This window comes from Nycticebus coucang, chromosome 16 (genome assembly GCF_027406575.1).
Source record: "Nycticebus coucang isolate mNycCou1 chromosome 16, mNycCou1.pri, whole genome shotgun sequence".
Lineage (NCBI taxonomy): Eukaryota > Metazoa > Chordata > Mammalia > Primates > Lorisidae > Nycticebus > Nycticebus coucang.
The window spans coordinates 90711849-90722422 of record NC_069795.1 but is presented as its reverse complement, the minus strand read 5'-3'; the positions used below and the strand labels follow the sequence as shown (position 1 = coordinate 90722422).

At 45.2% G+C, this 10574-nt stretch overlaps 1 pseudogene; it reads right to left on the bottom strand.

The window, feature by feature from the left end:
• Positions 1-2449: 2449 nt before the first annotated feature.
• Positions 2450-3148, bottom strand: LOC128567489 (ATP-binding cassette sub-family E member 1-like; annotated as a pseudogene).
• Between the last annotated feature and the right edge of the window lie 7426 nt (positions 3149-10574).

The window sequence follows — 10574 nt, the reverse complement described above, 5'->3', positions numbered from 1 at the left end:
CACATGTCAACAAAATAGTATTTGTCTTCTGATTTTTTTCCACCGCTTAAAATGTAAATACCATTCTTAGCTGTGAACCATACAAAACAGACATTTGGCCCACAGGCTGCATTTGCTGACCCCAGATACAAAAAAAAAATAGAAAGGGAGGGGAGGGGCGATTTGCGGTGCTGCAAAGAGCAATCTTTTCTTAGTTGTAGACTAAGAAGAAAGGAAAAACTAAAAAGAAGGAAGAAACCAGATGAGGTTAGAGAGATAAGTAACAGGAACCCGACCGAATAAGGCTCTGTGGGCCTTTTTGAGAACTTTGGCTTTAGTGAAATGGTTGGTGAGTCATTAGAGGTTTTGAGTCAAGAAATGCCATCATCTGACTTACATTTTGAAAGGACCATGAAGTCAAAATTTTGGAATAGGAAGTAGCTGAACTTAAGTGTGTGAATTCATAAATGAAACACCTAGGGGAAATTCTCTTCTGGTATTTAATTTTTCTCCCAGTTAGAAGCAAGAATCCAATGTACTCAATTCTGATATGAGGACAATTGATGACCTAGTACATGGTGGGGGATGGGGAAGGGGAAGTGGAAAGCAGGAAGGAGGGTCGGGGGTGGAGGGTTCACCATACACGGCACACCTTTTGGAGGCGCGACACAATTATAAGAGGGACTTTACCTAACAAATGCAATCAGTGTAACCTGGTTCTCTGTACCCCCAACCAATCCCCAGCAATAAAAACGAATAAATAAATAAATACTTGGGGAGAAAAAAATAATAACTTTTCTCCCAGTTGTGTGTGCTGAAATTAGTTCATGATTTAGCCTAATCACAGAGTGTGGGGGACACTTTCAAAATCTGTCTTTACAGACCTCAAGAAGAATGAAATCGATTCCCTCTATGTATCAAAAGACTTTTCTCTATTGAATTCAATAGACATGTTTTTATTCCACTTAGATCTGTCAGGATCAAGGTCCAAAGCTTGAATACTCATGCTAAACTGTTTTCTTTTTTCAGAAACCTGTTTTTATAATTCAGCAATGGGAATATTTTTATAGTACGTTCTATAGACGCCATATAGAAATATGGCTTCTATTTCAACATTAGTCTGGCTCTCAGCAGAATGTTAGCAGCAGAGATAAGGACAACTAAATAACCCTAGAGATCGTGGAATTGCCTGTGCATCTTCCCATCCTTGTGATACCTGCATGAAAGGATGGTTGTCAGGAGTAAATGAGGATTAAAACAGAGGCACTGTGCCTGGTGCCTGGTGGGTGCTGAATAGATGCTCCTAGTCCTGAGTTATGTGGGGACCTGCTCAGCTGCAAAGAACCTTTGCTTCTGGCTGTTGTCATTATGGGCTCCCAGAACTCCTGCTTTTCACTGCTGGATCAGGGTTTGTGTCTATTCATTTATCAAGACATTTCCTGCTTCTTTGTGTGTGTGTGTGTGTGTGTGTGTGTGTGTGTAGACAGAGTCTCACTTTTTTGCCCTCAGACGAGTGTTGTGGCATCATAGCTCACAGCAACCTCAAACTCTTGGGCTTAAGCAATTCTTTTGACTCAGCCTCCCAAGTAGCTGGGACTACAGGCGCCCACCATAGGACCTAGCTATTTTTTTGTTGTAGCTGTCATTGTTGTTTAGCTGGCCCGGGCCGGGTTGGAACCCACCAGCCCTGGTGTATATGGCCAGTGCCCTAACCACTGAGCTACAGGCACCAAGCCCATTTCCTGCTTCTTTGTGCAAGAGGTACATGACTGTCACCTTAGCTGTTGCTGCCAGGAATGGACACTTGGGCACCCAATAGAGGTCTCTCGCTGAGGATGCTTCCCTAGATTTACTCTCTCAGCTAGATTCTTCATTTGGCCAAGGTAGGCACATTTAAAATTCTTATCCTAGAGCTCTTTCCTACCAAATGTCTATGCAACAAAATGATAGCACTTTTCAGACAAAGTGGAAGCCACTCTTTATAGTCTCCTGACCATCGCACACCTACTGACTACCTCCCATATGTCACGAAAGCTTTGGAGGTAATTTGTATAGCTTGAAATGTCTTCATTTCATAATATTATGCACAAAAGAGACTTATCATCAAGAACAAAAAAGTGGCATTTTCTGTGTTTGGATTTTAATTTACAACACAGCTGGCATTTGATGTTACATAAAGTCCAGAGTATGTGGGGTATAAAAACCGATTCAAGTTCTTTTTTTGTTTGTTTGTTTGTTTTTATTGTTGGGGATTCATTGAGGGTACAATAAGCCAGGTTACACTGATTGCAATTGTTAGGTAAAGTCCCTCTTGCAATCATGTCTTGCCCCCATAAAGTGTGACACACACCAAGGCCCCACCCCCTCCCTCCGTCCCTCTTTCTGCTTCCCCCCCCTTAACCTTAATTGTCATTAATTGTCCTCATATCAAAATTGAGTACATAGGATTCATCCTTCTCTGATTCAAGTTCTATATGACAAAAATCCTAGTAAATGTTGCTTTTAATAAATGGCTTATCAGTATTCTCAGATTCTGTCTAATCAAGAAAAAGCAGTTTCCACTCTTCTTTTGTTCTACATCCTTAATTGAACTGAATTTGTTTATTCGTGGCCTACATTTGTCTGGATCTCCTGTGAATGTAATTTCAAGTTGAGACAAAAATAGTTTCATAGTTTGCCAGCCAAAGGAGTTTGAGGACTGTCTGCCATTGTGTCCTTAGATGGAATACCATCAAAAACAATGACCCAGCCTGCTAAATAGGTTGCCATGATGAAGTCATGTTCTACAGCAAAGGCTCACGGAGTAGGAAATGTTTGACAACCGAGCTGCCATCAATCTGTGCTAGAAATATGCAGATGGTTCGTCAATTAAACAAACATCAGCAGGTTTCCCCAAAGAGCCGAAGCTACTTGCTGCAATTCACCACCAGATGTTTGTGCCTCTTGATGGATGATGTTTTCAATTTGCAGAGGCCTCACTACATCAGTCACAAATTGTGGATGAGTGTAAGCATCTCTTATCTTTTCATGTAGTAACTGGAGAACACTACCAGTTGATTTGGAACTAATTTTCTGTGGCTTATAACTGACATTTGAACTGGCACTTCTCCTTCATCCAGGTTAAGTCTTCTGGGAAGCATTCTGATGAATGTTGTTTTGCCTGTACCATTTTCCCCCAGCATCACCATGATTTCAGAATCTGTAAACTCTCTAGCTACAATTGCTAGCTCAAACTCTCCCATTTTTTCTTTGTCCCTGGGTATTTATACATCCTCATCTTTTAAATATCTTCTTTATCAGGAATGTGTTTTCTGATTAGGATAATTTAAATTCCCTATTAGATGTTTGTTAAAACATTCCATTGAATTAGTTAAAGCAAAATGTCAACGCTAGATTTTAAACACTAAGCCCCCAAACTGAATTTCCTAAATCATTTAGTGCTCACATAGTATGAGCAGTGAAAATGTTCCGAGGGAAGGACTGATGCCTCTCAGTCCTTAGCAAGAATGTCCCCACATTCCCATTCATCTCATCCTTTTCTAACCACACACTTTGTGTTTATTCTGGTACAAGGACTGAGAGTATCCTAGAGTCCAGAGTATGTCTTCCCAACACACCCATAGATCTTGGCGGGGACCTGTCTCTCCGTCCATTTTCCAAGAACGCAACTATCACTTCTAACGGAGGTGAAAGTTTGGCAATGCCTGTGTACTCAGTTGGGTTTTGTGTGTGTGTGTTTTCTCCTCCTTTAGTGCTAAGGCTGATCATGACAAACATGATCTGCTTTCTGTTTATGAAAATGTTCTTTCTGTCTATCATGAAAACCATGGTGAACAAATCTCCTCCAAAACTAAGCAACAGCTAAGTAGTAGCTCTGGTTCTGACGTACCCAGAGCTGTTCTGAGATCATCTCTGCAGTAATGTTATAATCATGATCAACAATAATGCTAACAGATGTTACTTATTGAATTCCTATTATATACCAGGCATTTCGTTTTATGAACATTTTTGCTAATCCTCACACCAACTCTAGAAAATAGATGTTATTAGCCCCATTTTGGAGATAAAGAAACTGATGGTCAGAGAGAGTAAGTGACATAGCCAAGATCACACAGCTGGCAAGTGGCAGTCAGAATTGTACTTATGTGTGACTGACTACAAAGCCACCAGGCAATGGACCTCTCATTTGTTCACTCACATGCCTGTGACTGGCCAGTCCCTGAGTCTGAGATTCTGGAGTCCCCTCAGTGCTGCCAACTCCTTAGTATCTAAAACCCTTAGGACCACATCTAAAACCCTTAGCCCATAATGCAGGAGGGGACTAAATGTACAGGTGACTTAAATGTACTAAAACCCAAACATCTAAAACCCTTAGCCCATAATGCAGGAGGGGACTAAATGTACAGGTGACTTAAGACAGCAAAAGGCATCCCAGGGAGCTGGGACTGGACTAAATGTACAGGTGACTAAATGTATTTTAACTGTACTAAAATGTACAGGGGACTTAAGACAGCAAAAGGCATCCCAGGGAGCTGGGACTGGAAGGGCCTGGGTGAGGGAGGGAACATGGCCCAGGAGGGGTCAGGACACCCTGGTCCTCACCCTGACTCGATTCCTGAGCCCCCCACGGGGCCTTGAGCCAGTCCCCACCGTGCCCACATCCTGGTGGTCAATGACCGCCGCTGACTGGATCCCTGTGAGCCACACTTTCCTCCCTGGAAAGCCGGGGCTCGGACTGCAGGACGTTCGCCACATTTTGCAGTTCTGAGGACTCTGGGTTTCTCCCCGGAGCCAGGGGGGCTTCCAAGCAAATAGGATATTGTCTCTGCTGCCAAGAGCCCAGGGCCCATGGGGGAGACACATGAGGGCACAACCAGAGCAGCTGCAGTTTGTCTCAGAAGGGACTTATTGTGACCCCCCAGCCCCTCCCCTGCTTTGTTCTCTAGAGGAGAAGAGGACAGCATAGGAGGGGTGGCATGGGACAGGATGGGACAGGACAGATGAGGACACCACAAATTATAAGGGTAAATATTGTTCCATAAGCTTTATTCTGACTTTTAAGTGTATCTGTGTGTGTGCACCGTGTTGGGATATAAAATCAGCATCTCCCTGAGGTCACATGCTAAGGAATATGGAAAACCTGGCTCTAGACTAAGCCAGGTCCTCTGTGGTACCCCCGGGCATCTCTACCCTCACCTGTGCAGCCAGGAGCCGAGGAGGCCACAGTGCTGGCTGCCACTCTCCAAGGTGGCCCTCCGCCTTTCCCTCCTTTGTCGGAGGCTGCATGGACAGTCTGACCACAGGGAAGTGGACCCTGAATCTTGCCGGCACTTCAATCTCTCCTCTTTCCCAGGCTCAGGGAAATCAGGGCCTAGATGACCCCCAGAAACAGTCCAGACAAGTGTTTGGAAGCCCCACTGCACCCAGCCCTGTGTCTCCACCCCATCCCACACGTCCCTCCAGGGCCCAGCAGCTGCCAGCTCCAGGCAATCTTTACTCTGGGGGGCCACTTACCCTACAGAGTGCCTGGAACTTGCCTTGTCTTTCAGTTTCCGTGTGACTTCCGGCCCTGCCCACCCCAGGCTGGGTGGGTGCTGTATGGCTGGTGAAAGCCTCTGGGCTAGGCCACCACCACAGCCTCTCTGTGGTGGCTCTGTGGTCCCTGGCAGCCCCAGTGTTGTCTGGAGCACTGAGGCCACAGACCTTGGAGACATAGCCTTTCTTGTTCATACAGGGGCTAGTCAAGGCCACAATACCCTCTGACTCTCCACACTCCCTTATAGGCCTTTCTGCAAGAACATATTTCCCCATTCTCACTGTTCGCTCCTGGAGTAAGGGCAGCCCAGGCCTGGATGTCTGCCAAAGAGGAGTCTCTCTGGGGTTCCTACAAATGTCCCCAAGTCACATCTGGAGGATGAATGTGGCAGCGCATCCCTGACCAAGTTTCCCCTCTGCCGAGTTATCTACAGCTGTATTAGTTATCTACAGCTATGTAATAATTTTCCCTAACATCAGTGGCTTAACGCAACACACATTTATTATTCATAGTATCCAAAGGGCAGCTTAGCTTGCTGATTCTAGCTCAGGATATCTCAGGAGAGTCTGGGAAAGCTGACAGCCAGGGTGCAGTTATCTGAAGGCTTAAGGGATAGAAGATCCGCTTGCAAGATAGCCTCATACTTTCTTATAAGTCAACAATTAGTTAAAGCAATATGTCAACCCCTGTAGGTCACCTAAGTAAACGATGCTCCTTTGTAACTGGGAATATGTGCAGAAGGACTGCCTATGACTAAGCAATGCAATGAAGGGCAGAGCAAATGGCCAAATCCCTGAAGACAGAGGGTAGAAATCTCAAAGCAAAGCTGGTGTGACAAATTCATACACTGTGCAAGTGAGTCACTAAGGCATTGTGCCATCTGTCTTTAGAGTCACCTGAAGTAATGATGTGTCTTTCAATCCATTGTGTTTTAGGTTCAGTGACACCAGGACAAGGCAGGCCACAGTCATTCTGAGAGCTCACTATGGGAGAGGAGGCCGGGCAGGGAACTGTGAGGACAGAACAAAGAGTGCTGGCAGTTCAGACAGGAAAATTACCCTGGGCTGTCCTTGGCGCTGTAACTGGGACTGTAACTAAGGAGCTTGTGGTCATCTTTTGCCCCCTCGTGGACACTTTTGGAAGTGCAGCCCTTTCTCAGGCATGAGAGGCTGTTGGGTGGAGGTAAATCAGGAGGTCATCTTCAACCCTCGGGGGGGGTTTTGGCACTGGGTCCCTGACCTTGCACAGATCACACCGTGAGTTAGTAATAGGTATTTCAAGATTTTTGTAGGGTGACCCTAAATTTATGACATGTGTGATTTTAAAATTCTTGAATCATAGAGCCATGGGCTTAACGGAGACCCACGACATCACTGAATATCCTCCTCCCAGCAAGCAGCAAGGGGTGCAGCAGAAGCTCCCCCAGCTTTGGACCCCTCACAGGCTGTGTTCAGTCTAGCCTCTGGGGAGTTGTTCAACATCTCTGAGCCTCAGTTTTCTATTCCATAAGTATCAATTTCCTTCACTGAGCTTTGCAGGATTAAAGAAGACATTGTGTGTCAGAGGCTATAAACTCAAATGCCTTTTGGGGCAAGCAGGTCAGCAGGTACTGGCAAACCAGATCGCACAGCCTTTTCCTTTCTTTTTAACTTCAGAATATCATGGGGGTACAAATTTTTGTTTCAGACATTGCTTTCGTACCATTTGGGTCAAAGCTGAAAGTGTGTCCATCACCCAAGTAGTGTCCATTATACCTGCCAGGTATGAATTCATCCATCCCCCCTCCCTCCTCCCACCTCCTTGATTTTTGAGGAATGTTATTTCTATATGTGTACATAAGTATTAATTGATTAGTTCCACTTTAATAGTGAGGCATTATGATGTCTATTTTTCACATGCCCTTTTCTAAAGAGAACATTCCTTATTATTTTCTAGCCAATTAGGCAGGAATATAACTGCTGGCTTGCCAGTTTGTTAAAATATTGACCAGTTCAAAAAAGATACTTATTGTTTTCATTGTTCAGCCCCTGATGTGTGCAAAGCTTCCTGGAGATAATCAATAATGGTGGTGGTCATCACTGGAGTGGCAGCATCTCAGGGCTTGGCCACCCCCATGCACCACTCCTTACAGGGGCTGGTGCAGCAACATCCTCTCAGTTCGGTGTGTCCCCAGCTCTGTGAGGTGCTGCACAGATACAAGGACTGGCGACAAAGCAGCCCCCAGTTCTGTGGGCGTTCAGCCAGGTAAGGACGACCACAGTTGCTGCGTGTACAGGCCATCCACACACTGGCAGGTGATGAGCTAAGCCTTTCACATGCCTGATCCTGTCTAATCTTCACCCACATCTATGAGGTGTAGTCTGTGTTACCCTACTCTCAGGGTGAGGCAGTGTAGAGTTGGCGGTGGCCTGACACAGCCACACCTCTTCTAACCCTCACCACATCGCCAGCCTTAGACTTCTGAGGACTCTGACCCTGTGCCCCCACCAAGTGGTCCTACAACCACTGAGCACCTAGCTTCTAGTTTGCATCTGAGTTGCCACACCTTTTTATTTTTTTTTAACAGATTGTGTAAATCATTTAGCCACCAAGGATTTTGATTAGCTTTTCGTTTAATGTGCTAAATCTCAATCCATATTATTTGAGACTGCCAATAGGTATTTTCAACAATCAACTCAGCATCCTTCACTAAGTTTAAAAGTTCTGGGTTTTACCCACCCTCACCACCACCACCACCACCACCACCGAAGCTCCCATTACACCAGCATACTGCACGGATGAGTGGGCCTCTGGGCTCTGAGCATGCAGCTGTTTCTGCTCACACGGGGAATGAGCAGTGGAGGGATTAGGCATTGGAGAGACAACCTACATCTGGTAGAACCCCAAATCCCCCTAGCTGGTGTGACTAGGTAGTTTGGAGAGCCAGCCCCAGGCTACCACGATGGGAGTACCAAGGACAGGCACAGAAAGACCAAACCTTTGGAGAACAAGTGCAACGTTTATCAGGTTCACAAAAACATCAGGTTCAAGGTGAGGAATCCCTGCTATTAATCGCCTCCTGCAAGTGCAGCTGACTTGGATTTGTAAGCCACAAGATTCCGTGTGTTATATTTGTGACTTTAGCATTTCTGAACTAGTTTGAAGCGCTATCATTTTACTCTAATTATGCTGAAAGTGCTTACAGTGGCCTCTGAGACTCCATTAGTGCTCTCATTCACTTTTGACACCCAGACCTTTCGACTGTTCTTTAAATACCTTGAGCCTTCCTCCTCTGAGCCTTTGCATTGGCTGTTGTCTCTGCCTGGAATAAGCTTTCTCCACACATTCCCAGGTCTCACACTTTTTCTTCACTCAAATCTCTGTTTCACTGTCTCTATGGGAAAGGGCATCTCTGCTCATCCTATGTGAAGCAGCATCCTGCATGAAGTAAATCCTTTACTTCTAGCATTTATCTCTACTTGACATTATATTAGGTATTTGTTTATTGTCTCTCTCTCTCACTCTCTCTCTCTCTGCTCTAGAATATTCATGAGAGCAGGGACTTTGTTTCACAGACAGACAAAAATCATGCCTGGCACACAGTAAGTGCTGAATAAATACTTGTGTTGTTTCACAAATTCTCCCCTCATTCCTTCACTAATGTCTATTTAGGAGTCAGAAGAAAATCTAGTGTATCATTTTTCCTCCAAGTTTCTACTGTGATTTTTTCTGGGAATGTGACATTCTACTGGGATGCATTTTGACAACTAAAAACTTCAGCATTCCTACCTGGATTAGTTTTGTCATTGTCCTAATCCCTTTGACTATTTCTGGCTTGATCTCATGTTTCTGGGAAATTACTAAATAGATGCTCCTATTACTAGACTTGTATTATGAAAGAATAGAATTTCACACACACACACACACACACACACACACACACACACACACACAAATTCAAGGTCAGACTCATAGATTTCTCGGTGCAATCATGTTTTCCCCTCTGGCTTCTACATAGCCCTGTGGTAAGTGTTAAAGTTTTGCCAACCTCCTCCCCCCGCCCCCGGCCCTGTCCCTGCCAGGTCAATGCCCTCCAGCTTTGTGCCTTTCAGTCAGGTTGTGACATGTGACCCATTTGTTGGTGGTGCAATTCATTCAGTAGATTGTAGACAGCATTTTTAAGAAAAAAAAAAAATGGAATAGGAAGTATGAAATTGTGATTTGATACATGGCCAAAAAGTTTGAAAGCACCACTCTTGCCCACATAGGTTCAAAGGAGTTTTAGGATTCATATTATTTTTCTCCGTAGCTGGCTTCAACAGATTCTAAAACAGAAAGGGCTTCTCTGCTCATCCTCTGTGAAGCAGCATCCAGTGAAGTAAATCCTTTGGCTTTCTTTCCAGTGTTTGTTACTACTTAATATTTATATTAGGGATTTGGTTGTTGTGGCCTCTGCTGGGGTGTAGAAAATGGTTGATTCGCTTTTAAAATACTGCCAACAGCTGTGCAAGTGGCAGGCACATCTGTCCCTTTAACTGTTTCTGCATCATTAGGCAGGAGTACGTGGGGCCCTGCCACTCTCAGGACCACACTCTGCTCAAGCTGTGCATGAACAGACTTCACCAAACTTCAGCTCAGTTTGTGGCAGCCTGTGGCTGCGTCCCTGGGATGACCCAGTCCCCTTTGGAGTTGCTGTCTGGAAAAGCTCAAGGCTGTTAAAAGACTCCAGCCTGCTCATCCAGCCAACAGACCCTTGACCTTCATCTCTTACAGCATCTACTGAAGGGGCTTGCAGTAAGCCTTCCTCAGTCCCCTTGGGACATACGTGCACATGTCTCCTGCAGCTCAGGAGCGCCTTTCTCTAGGACCTGAAAGCTAATTTTTTTTTTTAAAGTAACCATCAGAAAGAAAAGAGCCTCCTCTCCCTGTGGGAGGAGAGAATCCTGACCTCAGTAAGCTGCAGGTAGGCAAACAACTGGCCTGATCGCGTTTGCACTGACCAACACTTTGTCAGTTTCACTTCCCTGACTCTACGTGCCCTGCTCACTCCAGCTACCTACTCCCCTCTACGAGGCCCAGC